This window comes from Mastomys coucha, unplaced genomic scaffold (genome assembly GCF_008632895.1).
Source record: "Mastomys coucha isolate ucsf_1 unplaced genomic scaffold, UCSF_Mcou_1 pScaffold7, whole genome shotgun sequence".
Taxonomy (NCBI): Eukaryota; Metazoa; Chordata; class Mammalia; order Rodentia; family Muridae; genus Mastomys; species Mastomys coucha.
The window spans coordinates 104,237,039-104,254,849 of record NW_022196913.1 but is presented as its reverse complement, the minus strand read 5'-3'; the positions used below and the strand labels follow the sequence as shown (position 1 = coordinate 104,254,849).

Sequence of the window (17,811 nt, the reverse complement as noted above, 5' to 3'; positions counted from 1 at the left end):
TTTTGACAGATGCAAAGCTTTACTTCAAATGCCACTATCTACCCCTCACAGAGAGCCTGCAATAGCTAACTTATCCTTCAAGAACTAAGTGAGAACCAATGTAGTAGGTCCTGACCACCCCCAGTCGTTCCTTCTATCATTTGTACAGAAATGCTCTGTTTGCACTTTTAGAGGAGGGATGGTCCTTTACTTATATATCAGCTCCCAGAAAACAATACATTCTTAATATCTGCTTGTTTTACTCTGGAAGTGTAGTTTGGTGGACAAGGTAAAATGTTCTCAGATGTATGTAAGTGGTGGTCTTGTTGAAGGTGGTGCTAAATACAGAATGTGATTTTCCTTATACAACTTGAGATTCCATTTTTGGAGATGTAATGAACGAAATCACAAAGCCAGTAGCACTGTAAGGCCCAGTCATTTTAAATGAACATTAGGATAGACAGCTGTGGTATGTGTATGTATGTAAGTACCTATGTGTGTGTATCTTTCTCTCTGAGATCATGCAGGCAAGGAAAGAGTAATGACTAATTTTAATGTGCTGGTTTCCAGGGACCTTAGGCTGTGATTGCTATTTTAAATTGTTTACGTTAATTATTGTAATAATGTTGTATAAATAATTTGTCTTATGTAAAAGAAGCTTAGTGGATATGTTTTCGATGAATTTCTCACTAATCAGGAAGAGTTGGAAAAGACTTCCTCAAAAGCTAAAATAATAATGAGAAACCCTGATAGCAGGAGGCGCCTGACTCAGAGAAAGGAGGACCACGGAGAAGAATAGGGATTGCCAGGAGAAGATAGGGAAAGAAAGACTTGCATTGAAGTAGCCAGGCAAGGCAAAAACCATTAGATTAAGTGGAGAAACCATTAGATTATGAGGGAGTGCAGAGAGATACCAAGAGGTTGATAGATTGAACTGCAAAGAAGACTGGAAGCACACACATATTCGAGTCCAGGGTACAGAGACAACTCTCTGGATACTAAGATACTAAGGAGAGACAGCAGGCCCAGGGTATGTCTTGAGGTTAAGACATGAGAACAAAGGCAGAGAGGACATAAATGTTGGACACATCATGACTAGAAATCATTGCCTGTATTTGGTCCATAGGGGAAATTTATTGACTAAATGCAATTTTATTGAAGAGAGATCTTGGCTCTTTGGTGAAGAAAGATTAGTCTAAGATGACTCCTTTCCTCTGAGAGGCTGTTTCAGCAGGTCCTGGGAGGTTGCTCCATGCATTTGCTCACAGAAGTAGAGTTGGGGAGCTTCCCCTCCCCTGGGAACTCAGAGAAATCATAGATAGGCCTCAGATTCCTGGGTTTTGTTGATCAAAAGCCAAGCTGCTGGAACAAAAGGTGTTATTTTTACATTTTAAATTGCTGTTGCAAAGAGCAAGTGCAGCTTGTAGCACCCTCCTGGCTTTTGAGGCTTTCTTTAGACTCAAACCTGTTAGGAATTCAAGGCTAACCAAGCAGATAGTACAGAGAGCAAAGAGGATGCCTCGGATGTTTCTGGGTGTCCTGTTCCTGAGATGAATGGTTCCATTTTTGTCCTTCCTCAGGCTAGAGACTTCAGAGGGGAAAAGGTGGTGTCTCAGAGACATTTGAGCTCTTTCCACATACAGACCCAGAGACTGAGGCCCCGAGAGGGGCACTCAGCAGAGCCCTCGACCTCTACCTCGGAAGGAAGGAGAGTCCAGTCCTATGCTTTCAGCACTGTCCTGACCCACTTTCAGAACTGTCATAGACCTTTGTATTAGCTGTTTTCTGTTGCTATGGCAAAGCCCCAGAAGCTGTGCGCATTATCAAGAAAACAAGATTATTTAATTTGCATCTCAGTAATGTTAGGAGCATGAGGTTAGCATCCTGGGTGTGTCACTACTGGATATATGACAACATGGCAAGGACTTATGAAAAGAAGAGTTTACATCGTTTCTAGAGAGGAAGGCAAGGAGCCAAAGCACTCGAAGGTCAGGCTTCCTCTTCTATAACAATTCATTCATCTTCTGAGATCAGCGTTAACCCCCTCCAAGTATTTTGACACCATAACTAATTACTTTGTACTAGACTCCATCTCTTAAAGGATCTAGAACATTATAACATTACCACACTAAAGACCAAACTTAAAACTGATGAATCTTTGGGAGACATATTCAAACACAGTGGGGTTAAGGGGTGCCCACGAAAGAAGATCCTCAGACATAAGATATTTGAAAGTCTTTATTCCAGTTAGCAAAGACTGCACTCAGGTATTCAGGACCCAAGTGTATTTAGAACAATGGGCTTTTAAAGGCAAAAACCGCATCTTGTCAACTTCCTTAGCAGCTGCAAGGAGAGTTTTGCACAAGCAAGCAGTTTAACAGAAGCTAAGATAAGTTGGCTGGGGCATTTTGACCTCAAGTTTCTAGAATAGAATTGGGTAAATTTTTGTGGGGCTTCCCATCAAGGATATTAAATTCAGGTTAAACCTAAGATGGCCTCAACAGGAATATAAGATAGAGAAACCTCTCTGATGTCTTGTCCTGTCACAGTAGAAACCATAGACAGTGCTGGGAAGTACCAGCTGTCAGTTGATTTCTGAAAACAGGATAAAGCTCCCTCTCTTTCCTGCATTACATAACAAGCTGGTGTTGTTTGTCATTTTGATGGAGCTAGAGTGATGGTTTGTCCTCTGGTTCATGGTAGTGTATATAATGTTAGAGTTAGGAGGAGTTGAGTCTGTCCCTCCTGGGAAATCTGACTGTTGTTCTTATTTGGGAGTAAGCAGGACTGAGTGAGTGGGGGGGGGGAGTATGCAAGTCAGTCTCCATGGCCATTTAGTTCTTTACATTTATGTTTGTTTTGGAGAGTGCCTGTGGTCACAGTATAGGAGCTTGTGTTTTAGTTCTTGACAGAGATATTGGACCATGCTGGAAACCTTGCTCAGTGAATTTGAGTAAGTTCACATTCTTGATATTTTAATCACCTCAGGAGTGAGGAAGGAAGTGCCACCCAAAACTATGGGATATGGGAAGGACAACACTGACAGATGTCGTCAATGACATCTGTAGTATCCTACAGCACATGATAGAAGACACCACCAATTTATGCAGGTTTGTGGGACAACTACACAGGGACTGCTAGTGAACAAGAGGTGTCGTGTTCTGTGTGAGGCATGTTCTGTAGTATCAGAGGGTACGGTTCCCCTTTAAGTTCCTATAAGATGTGACTGGCTATGACAGGACCCTTGTTAAGAAGAGGTGTTCTCTAAGGAAGAATAGGAATGGGTCCATTGGAGCACCCTCCCTTCATTTTTTCAGATTTCAAGGCACCACATTTCACTGAGCCTTAGTATTTGGCCTGAGACTTGAACCCAGGCTGTCTGACCCTGGAGACCATGCCCTTCCCATCCTGAATCTCAAAACTCCGAATCTTGTTACACCAACGGTTCCTTCCTCCTTGTCAGATACTCTCCCTGCTGTGTGTGTGTTTGCACTGCATTGCACCTGGGCATTGTTTAAAGATAGAATTCATTTCTTTCTCAATTTCCATTTGTGTTGTCACATTGTGGTGGTTGAGAAAACCAAAACATTGTGAATTAATTCAGGTATTGTCTAAGAATCAGAGAATGAGACAACTAGTCAATGACAGTGAACAGGACTGAGGCTGGAAAACAGAGATTCATTGAGCTGATGGGAGTTGTGCCCCACTTAATAATTAGGACATGACCAAAAATGCAAATGAGTTAGGCACATACCTGAGGGGGACTAATACTGCCAAAGATTTCAAGGCTTAAAGCAGGAACTTCCAGGGATGCCTTTAAACAATAAGCTTCCTGTATGCCCCTATAGTAACCTTCCAAGTCTAGACTTACTATGTTCATCCCATGTAGTCTTTTAGGCCGTTGCTCTTGTGGAAAGAAATACAACATGGCTTTTTGTTAGAATTCCAGATATGACATTGAACAGTGAGAAGTGCTATGATGATGTTTTCAGTGATAAAGTTTGTCCTGAGTGTCTGTGTGCCATGGGGCTGCCCCTAGCTTGCTACTGCTATTTCTCAAAGCACACATTATTTTTTTTCTTTTTATGGTAAATTCTTTTTTTTTTTATTAGATACTTTCTTTGTTTACATGAAAATTTCTCCTTTCCCAGTTTCCCCTCCAAAAAACAAACAAACAAACAAACAAAAACAAGAACAAACCCCTGTTGCCTCCCCCCTCCCCATGCCTGCCACCCCACCCTCTCCCACTTCTTGGCCCTGAGTTCCCAGGGTCTCAACCACCAACCAAGGACTATACATGGTGGGTCTGATTATTCTGGCGGCACGCATATAGTAGAGGATTGCAAATTCGATCATCAACAGGAGGAGAGGACCTCTGCCCTGTGAAGGTTCTGTGCCCCAGTGTAGGGGAATGCCACACATTATTTAGAAAGTTTTCCTTATTTTTAATTGATATTTTCTGGAACACAATGTGATGTGTGTGTGTACATTTATATATTGTGGAATGAACAAATCAGGCTAATTAGTATTCCATACCTGGTATACTTGTCTGTGGTGAAACATTTGTAGCTATTTTAAAAGGCTGAGATGATGGATCAGTGGATAAATCCTGACTGTTCAAATGTGAGTCTCTGAGATACCCAGCCCTCATAAAAAAGCCAGTGCAGTCATGTGTGTGTATGAATGGATGACAAAGACAAGGAAGAACCCTTCAAGTCCCTAAGCAGTCATTGGTGTAGCTTAAATAATGAGAAGTCTTGTCTCAAAAAGATACAATGGAGAAACAAATAAGGAAGCTATCCTGACTTCTACACATGCCTGCAGAAATATGCATGTCTGCACATTTGTGTGAATGCACACGCAAGTACATATACAGCTATCACCTCCAATCTATTAGATTGTCATAATCTTTGATAAGTGCTGACAAGAATTTAGAAAAAGTGAACCTCCTGTACATATACTGTTGCTGGGCTGGTAAATTAGACAGCTATTTTGAAAAGCTGTATGGCTATTCCACAAAAAATATTGACTATAGAACTACCATATGGCTTAGCATTCCTGCTCTGAGTATATATTAAATGGAGCGAAACCAGAATGCCAATGAGATATATCTGTGCTCCCATGATCATGGGAGGATCATTCACAGGAACCAAGACTTGGAAACCACTAAAGTGTCTTAGAAGAGAAAGAGACAAAAAGAAGTGGCATATGTGTTTATATAAAATGGCATATATATATGTGTACATATATGCATATATACACATATACATATACTCATTTCCAACAGCAAGGGTCAATTCACAGGATATTTTGCTAAGTGAGTAAGCCAGGCCAGAGGCAAATACTGCTTTATATGTTCAAGCTACAAGTCAAACTGCCAGAGGTAGCTAGTAGAATGGTGATTGCTAAATAAACTGACAACATGGCAGCTCTGTAGGGGAAGGTTTTTAGTGCAGATGTGAAAGAAAACAGACAGAGGTATTTGGAAGAGTCTAGACAGACAGTCAGACTAAACAGGGCCAGCAGACTTGGTCCTGGGAAAGAATCAGGAACAGAATGATAGAAAAGGGGAGAGTGAGAGATGAAGGCAAAGAGAATGAGCCTCATAGAAATAGCAGGGTGAGTAGCCGGGAGGAGGGAATGTTGTGAGCTGGAATGAGTTTAGGAGAGAGGAGAAAGTGAGAAAACCTAGCATGGACGGTAAAATGTCTAACAGGTACTTTTGACACTGAGGGAGCCTGGACGCCAATGTGCCCTTTGGTATGCTAACAGGCACCACAGATAAAACTTTGCCTTTGCTGCCAGTGGTAAGGGAAATGGCTCCTTTGGTAGAGGGGAATTGGCCTAACAAGTTCCTGAGAAATGATGACTTTTGTCTAACTGCCAGGATTTGAAGAAATGAGTTTCCTTTGGATTTGGCTATTACCACCGTGGTGTCTGGGAAAAGAGAAGACATTATCCCACGCTATACAATTCAGTTGTACAGGAGAAAAAAGTCACTAATAGTGGTTATGACTTTTTAAAAATATATATGGATATTTTGTCTTGACCTCTCTGCCAGAAAAGAGAAAAGGTCATTGGATTCTATGAGGCTATAGTTGTGAGCCACCACATGGGTGCTGGGAATTAAACTCAGGACCTCTGGAAAAGTAGACCATGCTCTTAACCACTGAGTCTTCTCTCCAATCCTGATTATTACTATCCTGACGATTATGAAATAGATGCTAGGGAATTGACTTGTGTAGAATCTGCTAATCGATTATTGGTAGGGTTTAATTATTATTCACTTTGAGGATGGTTTCAAGGATGGACAACAATCATAATAATTTAACCTACTTCCCCAGCCTATAGCTGATGTGTTTATCCACACAACATCTATCACTGTGTCTCCTTTGATAGGAGGGATAGCCCTCATTGTAATTCCATAAGCTCTAATTTGTGGGCAGATAGGCAGTGGATCTATTCTTTAGGGGTTAATTTTAACTCATATTTGCTCTCACAAATTACTGATTTACAAAGAAAAAACGCAATGCAGTGGGTTGACACAGCAGTTTGATTCCCAGGATATCATTCAGTCACCTGCAGAACCTGTGAATGTGAGCTTATTTGACTAGAGGGTCTTTGCATAGACACGTAGAAAGAAGGCCTTAAGAGGACATCTAGGGTTTGTAATGATGCTGTGGCAAGAGGGTGAACATGTGGCGTCTCCAGAAACTGGGTGAGCTGAGAGAGAACCTTGTCTGAAAAATCTTAAAGCCAACCTCCCCAGCCAGCCTTGATTTCAGACTCCTGGTCTCCAGAGTTGTCACAGGATAGATTTCTATTCAACCTATCAAGTATGTGCTCATCTGTTCCAGAAACTTCAGGAAACTACTATATATCTGGGAGTCCCAAGACTATGCTGGGTAAGGAATGTGGTCAATCTGGGGCCCAAAGCTCTGGGCTTTGGCTCCATTCTTCCACAAATGGCATCTGGAAGGATTGTTTTCCTTTCTGGACTCCTATTTTCTCAGCTGTACAGCTTGATGGGTGGGTTGGACCCTGGAATCCGAGAGCTGTGGAGGTGGGAATCATGCAGGAGTTGCACTCTTCAGAGATGGGCAGGGTCTCTAGGCTGGTGGGATGGAGGGAGGAAGATGTGGAGGCCCAGGGGATATGACTTCTCTCTTAGATGTGCCGATGAAGCAGAATAAGGAGTGTTGGAGCCTTTGGAAGCCAGAGCTAATTCTGTCCTCTCTCACTTCATCATTCCTGGGGACAGCTGTGTGGGGGTGTACAGCCTGCTTACAGGAAGGAGCTCAATCTAGTGAGTTCCAGCCATTTGATCCAGTGAGAAAGAGGGAGCTTTTCAAGTGGGGCCATTTGGCTGCAAATGACAGGGTGCATTCAGGACGGGTACACAGGTTCCCCCCCCAGAAATAATTCCTTTGACCTAGTTCTTGTCACTCTCAGAGAGTGTATGTTTAGCTGAGCCAGAGCACACTATCATTTTCTACTCCCCAGCCACCTTTAGAGTTACTTGTCTGCTGGGTCTCATAGGTTCCTTGCTGGGCTATACCTAAAACCTGAGCTGGTCAGTGCACAAAAGGCCAGGAATATTTGGGACTAAGACTTGACTATGTCACTTGTATATATGGCATTTTGGACGCATTAGTGACCTATCTGAACTTCTGCCTATTCAGATTCACAAGAGGATAAAAAAGTTTCTTCCTTCTTAAGGGTGTTTTTTATATTTGCCATGTTCCTGGGATGTAGAAGCTGTAATAATCTCAGGCTACTGATGAAGATGTGTTACCACTGTGTATTTCTGTTTGGCTTCAGGCCCCAGGACAAGGGACTGAGGTGCATATTTTACACACCAAAGCAGACGTGGCCTCTAGGTTCTCCCAGCATCCCTCAGTCCCTTTCTAGCATACTCTGCCTCTAACCCTGAACTTTCCAGCCAGGGGTTCCTCCAGAGACTTTTCCTAATATAATCTAGACATATTACTCTCCCTCTCTCCCTCCTTCTCTCTAACCTATTCCACTCTCTGCATGCGCTTTTTCTCTCTCTTCCCCCTCTCCTCTCTCTTCCTTAGCATGGTGACTTCCCTGGCCTCCTTCCTTGGGGCCAGTGAACTCACCTACTGGAGAGGAGCTTCCCAGTAGACCTGCATTAAGTGTAATTTAATCTGGCTTGAACTGGTTCATTTCAATTTCTAGAACTGTCCCAGGAAGATGGAGTGCCAGGTAGAGGAAGGAGTCAAGCTGGAGTAAGCCTACACTCCACCACTCTTCCTTGGTTTGTTTCTAGATAGGTGGGCAGCAGTGAGGACCACCATTTAATACTAAACCCAGCTTTGCCCACTCTGAGTTCCAGGTGGAGAAAGGATAGTTGAGAAGGGATTCAGTTCCATGTGTTTGGTCCGACCTTTGTGCAGTAGCATGTGATTCTAGAAGTTCCAGAAGGTGAGAGGAACTGGGGCGCTCCCCATGGTGGGAGAAGCGTAGGAGGTGCGTTCAGAAAAGCACCTGCAAGTGGAAGCTCTAAGGGAGATGCACGTATAAAACACAAGCTTGACAGTGCAGCCAGGCTCCGCACATGGAGAGCATCCATTCCTGTGCCTTTTCTACTAGGTTAGGTATTGAAAGTTCTAAGGAGGCAGGGGCCAGGTAGAGGCAGCGTGTCTGAGTGAAGGCTACGGATTTACTCTCCCAAATACTTGTAGCTCAATACCAGAGACACACGGCCAATTATCTTGTTAAAACAGGCCTATATACAAAAAAGAGGCCCCTATACAAAACAGATCCCTGTGTGATTCTACATTAAGGAGTGGTCTCACCTGGGCTAATGGGTTGAAGGTGGGATTTTTCCTGTGCCAGTCCTGATTCCTGAGAGATTTATCTCACTGTTCAGTATCGAAAACATTCCCTTTTGTCTTAGTTACTGTTTTGTCACTGTAGAAAGTGACTTAGGAAAAGTCTCATAGTTAAAGATTATAGTCAGTCATTGTAAGGGAGTTCCAGTGGCAGGGGTTGGAGGTAATTGCTTACATTGCATCCATAGCCAAGAAACAGTAATGGATTCCCAGGCTCAGCTCATCCTCTCTTTCCAATTCAGTACTGGATAGCAACCCATAGTTGGAGGGTCTGCCTACCTCAATTAACCTATTCAAGATAGTCCTCACAGAATGCCCAGATTCTAGTCTAATCTAAGTAATCCCTCACAGGTGTATTGTTTCCTAGGTAATCACCTAGGATTTTGTTAAATTGACTCTAAGGCTGAGCATCACACCTTGGCTGGAGACAGAATCACCAAACCAAAATGGAAATCATCCTTCTCTCTTTCCTATCTGTTAAATTCCTGCTCCAGGCTAGCCCCATTCTCTGTCCTGCTTCACCACAGGGCAGTCAGTACCATTGGGTAATAGGTAACCTCTCTTGCTTCAGTGGCTCTTTAGGCTATGTATCTCCTATCCCTGGGCTCTTTCTATGGACGTGAAGTGTTCATAAATGAATCCTGCAACTCATGTCCCCGTGCCTTTTATCACCTGCCCTTCTGTTATCAAAGAGTGTGTCCCATTTCTCAACACTGTTTTCTTGAAACTTCTTATCAAATGATTTGTGACTAAACTGGGAATTTCATTTCTTTGGAGTTTTTCTTGGCTGAGGAAAATTACCCCTTTATGGCTTTGATGTGTCACATGTGTGAATATACTTCATCTTCAAATATCTAAAAATATATTAACACTCCTAGCTACAGATAACTGGAGCATAAGATCACACATACACACACACATACACACACACACACACACACACACACACACACACACACACATACACACACACACACACACATGCACAGAATTGGAAAAGTTGCAAGATGTAGCCCACAGTCCTTCGTGGACTGATTTCTTAAGCCCTTTAAACATTCCTCTCTGCCCCCCACATCTCCTCTGGCCTACTATCTGTGTATTCCATGAACATTGCCTTCTTATTTATGTTTTAATAGCATCCTGGGCTCTCTGACTGAAATTAATGTCTTTTCCCGGTGGCCAGTTCAACCAGCATGTCAGAGTATCTATTAAGAGCTGGTGTAGGAGTTTGGGGTGACACATGTATGGGGCACAATCCTTGCCCAGGAGAAATGAAGGTATGCTCCATGCTGTGATGCCAGGCAAGCAGAGTCTCAGCTGAAAATGCGGCACTGTCTCAGCAGTCCTAGCAGATGCAAGCATATTACGGTACAGAAATGGTGCTTCCGGGAGCAGCTTATCACCACATCTCAGACAGACAGAGACTTTCTGAAAATTGGCTGTTTATTCAGGCAGAAAGCAGTTCTCTAAACAAGTGTGCCTGCCTGAAAGATCTTCCCTCTCTAGGCCTTTGAGACCATAGCGACCTCTGGGTGTACCTTTCTCTAAGAACACAGTTTACATATGCCTCTGTGTCAGCAAGCTATATGAAGAACTGGTGGTTAATGCTTCTGGCCTCACAGAAAGGGTTAGGCTGCAGATGCCCCGGGCTGTTCATCTAGACATGGCAGCCAACAGGATCCACAGGCCCCATCCTTCATTTCTGGAAAACTGTGGTGATCGATGCATTTGTAGACACAATAGAATTTGCCTAGTCAAATATGTGTCCCCTTGAGTAGATACCACCTATGGATTGGTTGTTTACTTCTCCCCAGCATTGCTGTGTTGAAATCTTAGTCACCAGTGTGAGGAGGTAGAAGTAGACCTTTAGGGGATGATTATGTCTTGAAGATGTGGCCTTGTGGATGGGTTCTCTTGTTAGAGGTGATGAAGCCTCTCACCAGAACCCAGACATGCTTTCAGAGGATCCCAGGCTCCCAGAGACCAGAACTGTGGACAGCGAACTTTTACCCACTTTAGGTTGTATTTGTTACCTTTTTTTCATTACAATGAGAAAATATCTGAGAAGCAGCAGAGTGAGAGAGGAGAGGCTTATTCTGGTCCACAGCTTGAGGGAATATGGTCCATCGTGATGAAGCAGACTTTGCAGGCAGAGTGGCTGTGGCTGTGGCAGTTGAGTGGTGATGCAGCTAGCTACTTCACATCAGCAGTCAGGAAGTAGAGAAATCCAGGTAGACCTGAGGTCTAGACATCAACGCCTACCCTCTAGGGACCTACTTGCTCCGGTTAAGCTTCACTTTCCTCCTTATCCGCAATCTACCAAAAACAGAGTGACAAACAGGGACCAAGTATTCAAACAAATGAGCCTGTGGGAGACATTTCATGTCCAAACCATAACTTAAGCTCGCAGACTATGATGCTTTGTTATAGTACCCCTGGTCTGTTTTCTGTTTCTATAACAAACTGCCTGAGGCTATGTAGTTTGTAAAAATAGAAGGTTATTTAAAACACTATTCTAGAGCTGAGAATTCAAAACAAGTGTGTTGCCCCTGCAGATGGTGTCACAATGGGACACGTACTCTAGCTCATGGGGCCTCATTGTAATAACTAATCCTAATTACTACCCTAGACCCATTTCCAAATATTATTACATATGAATTTAGGGGTGAAGTTTTTAGCATAAGGACTTTTGTCGGATGCAGTCAACCCATGGAGACAAAGAAATGTGACCTAGCCAAACCTTATAACAAGATAACGTTTCTATTATCCTTTTCCATGGAGTCAATAGAAATGTGACCAAGCCAAACTTTATAACAAAGTAAGCCAGGCTTCATTACTGGGACTGTAGCTTGCTAGCAGAGAGGCACCAAGACTGAAAAATGAGAAGACCGGGCTTGCCTTTGACAAAGGAAGGGCTAAGCTTTATAGTGACTTGGTTGGTGTGGCCAGTCTGGTAACTTTCAACAGGTCATGGGTACAATTTTTAAATGTTTTCCTTTCTGCACCCATCATCCTGACTGTGAGGATTGTGAACTCACAGACAGTTGACTTAACTCAGGAGTTGTCTTGCATAAGTAACACAGTTTGGACTTTAAGCATAGGGTGGATGAAAGCTCACAAGGGCGGGACAGAAGAAACATGCATTGCAATAGGCCATTAGCCATTAGCTGCATTCACTCTGTGTTATCATTACAGATAAAACACCTCTCAAATAATCAGTAGATCAGTACGTAAGACTTCGTAGAGTCAGATCCACAGGCCAAGGCAAGCAAGGGACAGGTACAGGTGAAGGAGGAGATGCCAAGTATTAGATCTTGCTTTTGTCATGCATTGGCTGTCAGCAGGCCTGAGTGAAGAGTTGGGATTTTCAGCAAAAACAGCAGTTAGGTTTCAGAGAAATAGCCCAGGCAACTGTTATCATAACCCACATGTCAGAAGTGTTATCTCCAGGAGAGCTAGTGGGAAACTAATGATATAGTGCTTAGCTGTGACCTCTCAAAATAGTGATTTTTAAATCAACTAAGTGCAAGAGGTGTGATTTTGCCGACAAACTGTCAGACGTTTGAGCTGAATCTGGGGGCTTACCAAGGGTATTCTACAGAATGTTTTCCTCAGTGACAATAGCAGAGCCCAACCAATCTGCTGAAGATGGGACCCACTTACTCCAAAATATGACAGCTGTTTGTTTTCATTCTTTGAAGAGGGTAGCATGTTTGGAGGAACACAGAATTCCTAGTTAATCAGGCTGAGCTGACACACTAGTCTCTTCAGTTATGGCTGCTGATGGATTATGGTGACGCTTCAGCAAGTCATGGAGGAATAGTTAAGCCTCCACTTCATTATCTCTAAAATGGGTTTAAATCTTGACCATTATAGTTTTCTCCCGAGGATCAGCAGTAATAGTGCAGCACCAAGAATAATCTCTGAGGATAGTGGCCACTTAGAAAGCGGTTCCCACTCTTCCTACTATTTCACTACTCCCTGGGGGCACAGGTATGGTTGCATCGGGCATTAGAGAGAGGACAGTAGCCATGGGCTGCAATTTCTAAGGCCTCAGAGAAGATTTTCAATTTTTCCTGGCAAGTACTGTAAGACTGAGAAGAACTCCCTTCTGGAGTTCCAGGATCTAAGATGCTAGGCACCCTGCAAAGTCATGTCACAGTAGCAAGGGAGTGTGAGGGAATGCTCTTAAAAAGCACTGTGCACATGGAAAAATTATGTGTCTTCTTCTTCCTGCAAAAGTGGGCCTCTTCAGCCCTTTGACAGCCTTAACTGAGAGAACACAGTCAAGAGCTCTTGTATTCCAGGACCAGACCCTTCTTCAGGAGGCTGCCCTTTCTGGCATTTCTCCTGTGTTCTAGGCATCCCTTCTTCCATTTTACAGGTGGGCAAAGACAGCCTTAGGTCATGTGATACGTACAGGTTCAGGTATGATTTGAACTGAGGTCTGGCCATGCATTTTCTCCACCTTTCCCCATACCCCTGTTCATAGCAACCTGATTACTTCTGTTGCATACAATAGGGATGAACTCAAGAGTGAAGGATGAGGGACGTGCCCTATGTTCACTCAAGTCCTGTTGAAACCAAACCTCGATCGCAATTCCGTGGCTTGCTGCGCCCTCCATGTCCTCCCACCTTGCATCCCCCAATGCCTCATTACTCCTACACACAAGCTAGAGATGGTCCCTCTGCTCTGTCACAGATCCTACCCCTGACTGCCAGTCCTTGTCAGGAGCCTGTGATGTGAGCTTATATTTATCTTGTCCTCGGGCTTCAAAGTAATTGTTTCTTCCTCCTTTCCTAACGGGTCACTCATGTGGGTAAAGATGTGCTTATGGACTCCAGCAGCAGCTGTTATCCCAAGGCACAGCAGCCAGTGGCCAGTGATGTTCCCTGTCACTGCTGACAGTTGCCTTCAGGAAAACTCTGGAAGGTGAGGGAGGGAGCTTGTGTTACACAGCTTGGCTCTGACCTCCAGCTCCTTATTTTCTTTCCTCAGCTGTTCATGGACCTATAGACCTCTCAATTCTTTGAAGCAACTGTGGTTCACAAGGGCTTGTACTTATGTGTTTGAGTGGCTTGGTATGGTCTGTGTTTCCTTGTTCTTGGTATGATGCTTATCCTCCACAAGGAAGACTAAAAGCCAGGTAGTGGCTTCCCCATTGGATGAAATAAGGGATGCAAGTGGAAGAGCATCCTTTTACAGGGGCTACTTACCAGGCAGTGTTGGGAGACTAGAGCCAATAGCTCTCTGGAGAGACTGTTCTTAGAAGCCATCCCTATTACTTCATCTTCCTTCTAATCAAACACAATGGACACAAGAAACCCAACTCAGTTTAACATAAGATGTATATGATGCATACCATTCACACAGATGGACTTCCATACTTGATACGAAACCCAGATGCATGTAAGGATTTGCCCAGTCTTGAGTCACAGGACCTACTTGTTGCTTAGGGGCCATGTCCCTTTCCTACCACATGGAATTCACACATGTTACTAGGACAGAAATAATAAGCAGGCTAAGGGGGAAAATATGTCTTTCACATGGCTATCTATGTGATGCTAAGAATTTTGTGTTTGCCTTTCCAAATCCATCCTTCAGCCACCCCACAGGAGACTCATCTTGTGTTTCATCTGCACGTGTCCTGCATTCGAATTTTGGTTGGATACAGAGTATGACAGACTCCAGTAAAGGGGGATACAGGTGACAGCTGGAAGAGAGCTTGATACTCCACTGTACTGGCTTGCACTGGTTTGGTACCAGCCCTCACTGCATGGTTAACAGCTGTCCTGCTTCTGGCACTGCCCTCTCTCCAGGGCCCCTCCCCCAACAAGGATGTTAATTGCTTTGCTATTGCTAATCCCAGGGACCTTCCCTTCTTGCTGATTTTCCTACCCACCTAGCCCACATTCCCACATTTGTAAATATTTTTCTTACTGAATTTCCCTAGTCTTTATCCGTGAGATTCAGGACCTGTATACATAGCCTATTATGTTAAACTGGGACAGGGTTGTTTTGTCCTGTTTTGGGGGGCAAAGCAAGAACCCAGTAATTGAATGGCTTCTAAGACTTAATTCTCCATTGAGAACTGATGGCTTCTCAGCCCTCCATGCCCTCTCACACGTATCCCTCCACCCCCCCTTGTGGGAAATAGCCTTTCTACTTAAGTTTCTGCTCAGCAGAAAAGGTCTTCTTGCTTTGAAGTTGCAGCACTGAATGGCCCTCCTGCAAAGCCAGCAGTATCTCCTGCCTTCCTTTCTGTACTTCCAACCTTCTGAGCTTCCTCTCTCTGCCCTGTAATGGTGCTCAGCAGAGGACAGACTCCACATCATGCTCCCCTCAGCTCAGTGACTAAGGTCCTGGAGCCACTCAGTGCTTCCAGCTCCTGAGTGAATTTTTGAATTATTAAACACTGGGCAATTTGGAATTCCAAGGAGACAAATTCCAGAATTCCAAAGAAGTCCAGCTGGGAACTTAAAGAGATTTTGGGAAAGCCCATCTTACTAATCTTACTAATGAAGATTTAAAGATCGTCATTTCTTTCTCCCTCTCTTTCTCTCTTTCTTTCTTTCTTTCTTTCTTTCTTTCTTTCTTTCTTTCTTTCTCTTTCTTTTTTTTAACAGAGAGAAACTTTTTTTTTGCTTAAACAAATTAAAACAAAACAATAAACTTGAGTACCCTAAGACATATGTTTCCTTTTCACAGGTGGAAGTGTCACAGTAGTTCCCAAGTCTAGGTCTTTTGCAGCTAGACCACTGTAATGTGGGGTGAGGCATGTGACATAAAGCCTGGTTCTTCTGGTTCTTCTTCTGAGAACTAGGGAGTGGCTGGGAACTGGACACCAGCTGACTTATTCTGTGTGAGAGGGATTAGTGCTTCTCAGTGCACAGCCATCACCTTAGCAAGCCTGTTTAGAACATTTCCCATGGAGTTTTAACTCCACGTATACTCTTCATCCTTGAAGGGCCGTAAACCATCATGACAGCTGGAATACCATTGCTTCTCCCTGTACTCTTTCTCCCTCTCCATGGGAAAAAAGTAAAGTGGCTCTTCCCACATTGGGAACAGCAGAAATGTCTGGGACCTTGGATAGAGACAGATCCAGACTTAGATATGCTCTTCAAAGTTTCAAGCCATTACTGTGAGACAGAGAATCCTACCTGAATCTGGGGTCAGCTGAACCATGGGGATCCCTATGTACTATCAGTGTAGCTGCTGAGGGCCAGCTCTCAGGAATTCAGGTGTGGCTAACAACTAAACTGGTATTAGCTAGAGGGAACTGAGAGAAACACAAAGTCAGAGAGAACAGCATGTTCTCTCTACAGAAGCAGGGGAAAGGGACATTTCACGGGCTGGAGTGTCATTGACACTCCTCTGATGGTACTATCCTGGCCTGGGATGGAGAAGAAATTGCTGAATCTTCATTCCTGCCTGGGCTCCAGGTAGCAAGGGCATCATGTTGGACAGCAGATCTGGGTGGAACTCAGGATATAGGACAGAGGTCTAGATGGCATACAGTGTGAGGTAGAGGTTGGGCAGGACAGGGATCAATATGACTTAGGCTCCCCCCAGGTGGCTCCCACTTGTATATTTTTGCAGCAGACTTTGCTTTGGGGGCTTTTAAGTTCTTTTGTCCTGGTGAAGTGACACTCTAAGTGTCACTACAAGTGGCAGAGAATAATACAGCAACTTGACATCTGTCCTTCACACACAGCTGTTTGGATGAACCATGATTCCAGGTCCCAGGTGGTGATTGAGGACCTGAAGCCCTGACACAGCCACTCTCCCCCTCCCCCTTCATTATCAATTCTCTTCTTGCTTTCCACTTTGCTTATTTCTGCTTCCTCATTGTGTGTGCTACTTCCTAGATGATGCCAGATCCCTTGGGAATCGAAAGTATCATAAACCCCTAGCCAGAGTCAATGCCTGTTGGTACCCTCCATAGCATCTCTTTTGGCACCCAACAAAGCATCCCTATTGGTACACTCCATAGCATCCTTTGCTTCATGCCCACTTTTGTTTTTATTCTTCTCTTGAGAGGACTATATCACTCATCCCTTTTCTTTTCCTGTGATGAGTTTATGGGGTCAGACATTACCACCTGTGTCAGTAGTAAGGCTTCTTGGGAGAGTTTCCACTTCTTCTTCTTCCACTTCAGCACCTCGTAACTCCTTTTAACTGGCTTCCTGTCCTCTGGAATCATTGATTCAGCTATATTGAATGCTACAGAGCTTCTCTGACACAGAAGCTGCTGGAAATAGCAGCCGTATTTGACACACAGGGTCTGGCTAGGACTCTCACAGCATCTTCTAGCCTGATGAAGTGCTTCTCTGCATGCTAATATCAGTGGGGTGAGGGGAGACTAGACATTTCCCAGCTCTGCTGTGGGCATCCCTGGGATTTCCCCGGGTTTCCCCCACTCCCCTGCTGCTGTCCGAGGGATGGCGGGGGCGGGAGGGGGAGGTCCCTGTTCAAGAGACTAGAGGACTCTGGCAGGGACGACTATGCCTAGTGTCCATTATTTAACAGTGGGACAAAGGATTTCTTCCTCATAAGAAAATGAAATTAAATGGCACCTTATAGGTTGGGATCCCAAAAGGGTAGGAGGTAGGCACTCTACTTTATCTGTGCTACCCATTCCTTTTATGTAAGGGGCCAAAGCCTGCAGTAAGGGGGCTTCTCAAAGCTGCCCTACACTGGGAGAGGATGGAGCTAGCCTCTCTATGAATAATTCATCACTGTCTTCTTGCTCACGAGGCTGTGAGGCTGCTCCTGGCAACACTGTAGATGAATTCATCTGTCATGGGTGGGCGTGTGTGCAGGCAGATGGGATTCCCCAGTCACGTGTGCGTGCAGACAGCGGGACACACAGACACATGAGGAAGCCCTGCTTCTTGGAGGAGACAGGAGGGAGCCTCAGCTTCTGCAGTCGGAGGCAGTGGATCTGCTGTCTGTACCATATGGGGCAAA

General features: G+C 44.2%; 1 protein-coding gene and 1 long non-coding RNA gene across 2 annotated transcripts in view; one reads left to right on the top strand and one right to left on the bottom strand.

Moving 5' to 3' along the window:
* The window catches only part of Kcnq3 (potassium voltage-gated channel subfamily Q member 3), a 308,651-nt gene that overhangs the window by 34,399 nt on the left and 256,441 nt on the right, over nt 1-17,811 (top strand). The window lies entirely within an intron of this gene.
* On the bottom strand, nt 10,755-17,652 carry LOC116082778. The gene is made up of 3 exons (XR_004115426.1): nt 16,943-17,652; nt 14,055-14,135; nt 10,755-11,153 (listed from the first exon to the last, which is right to left on the bottom strand). It is a non-coding gene; the product is annotated as an uncharacterized LOC116082778 (long non-coding RNA).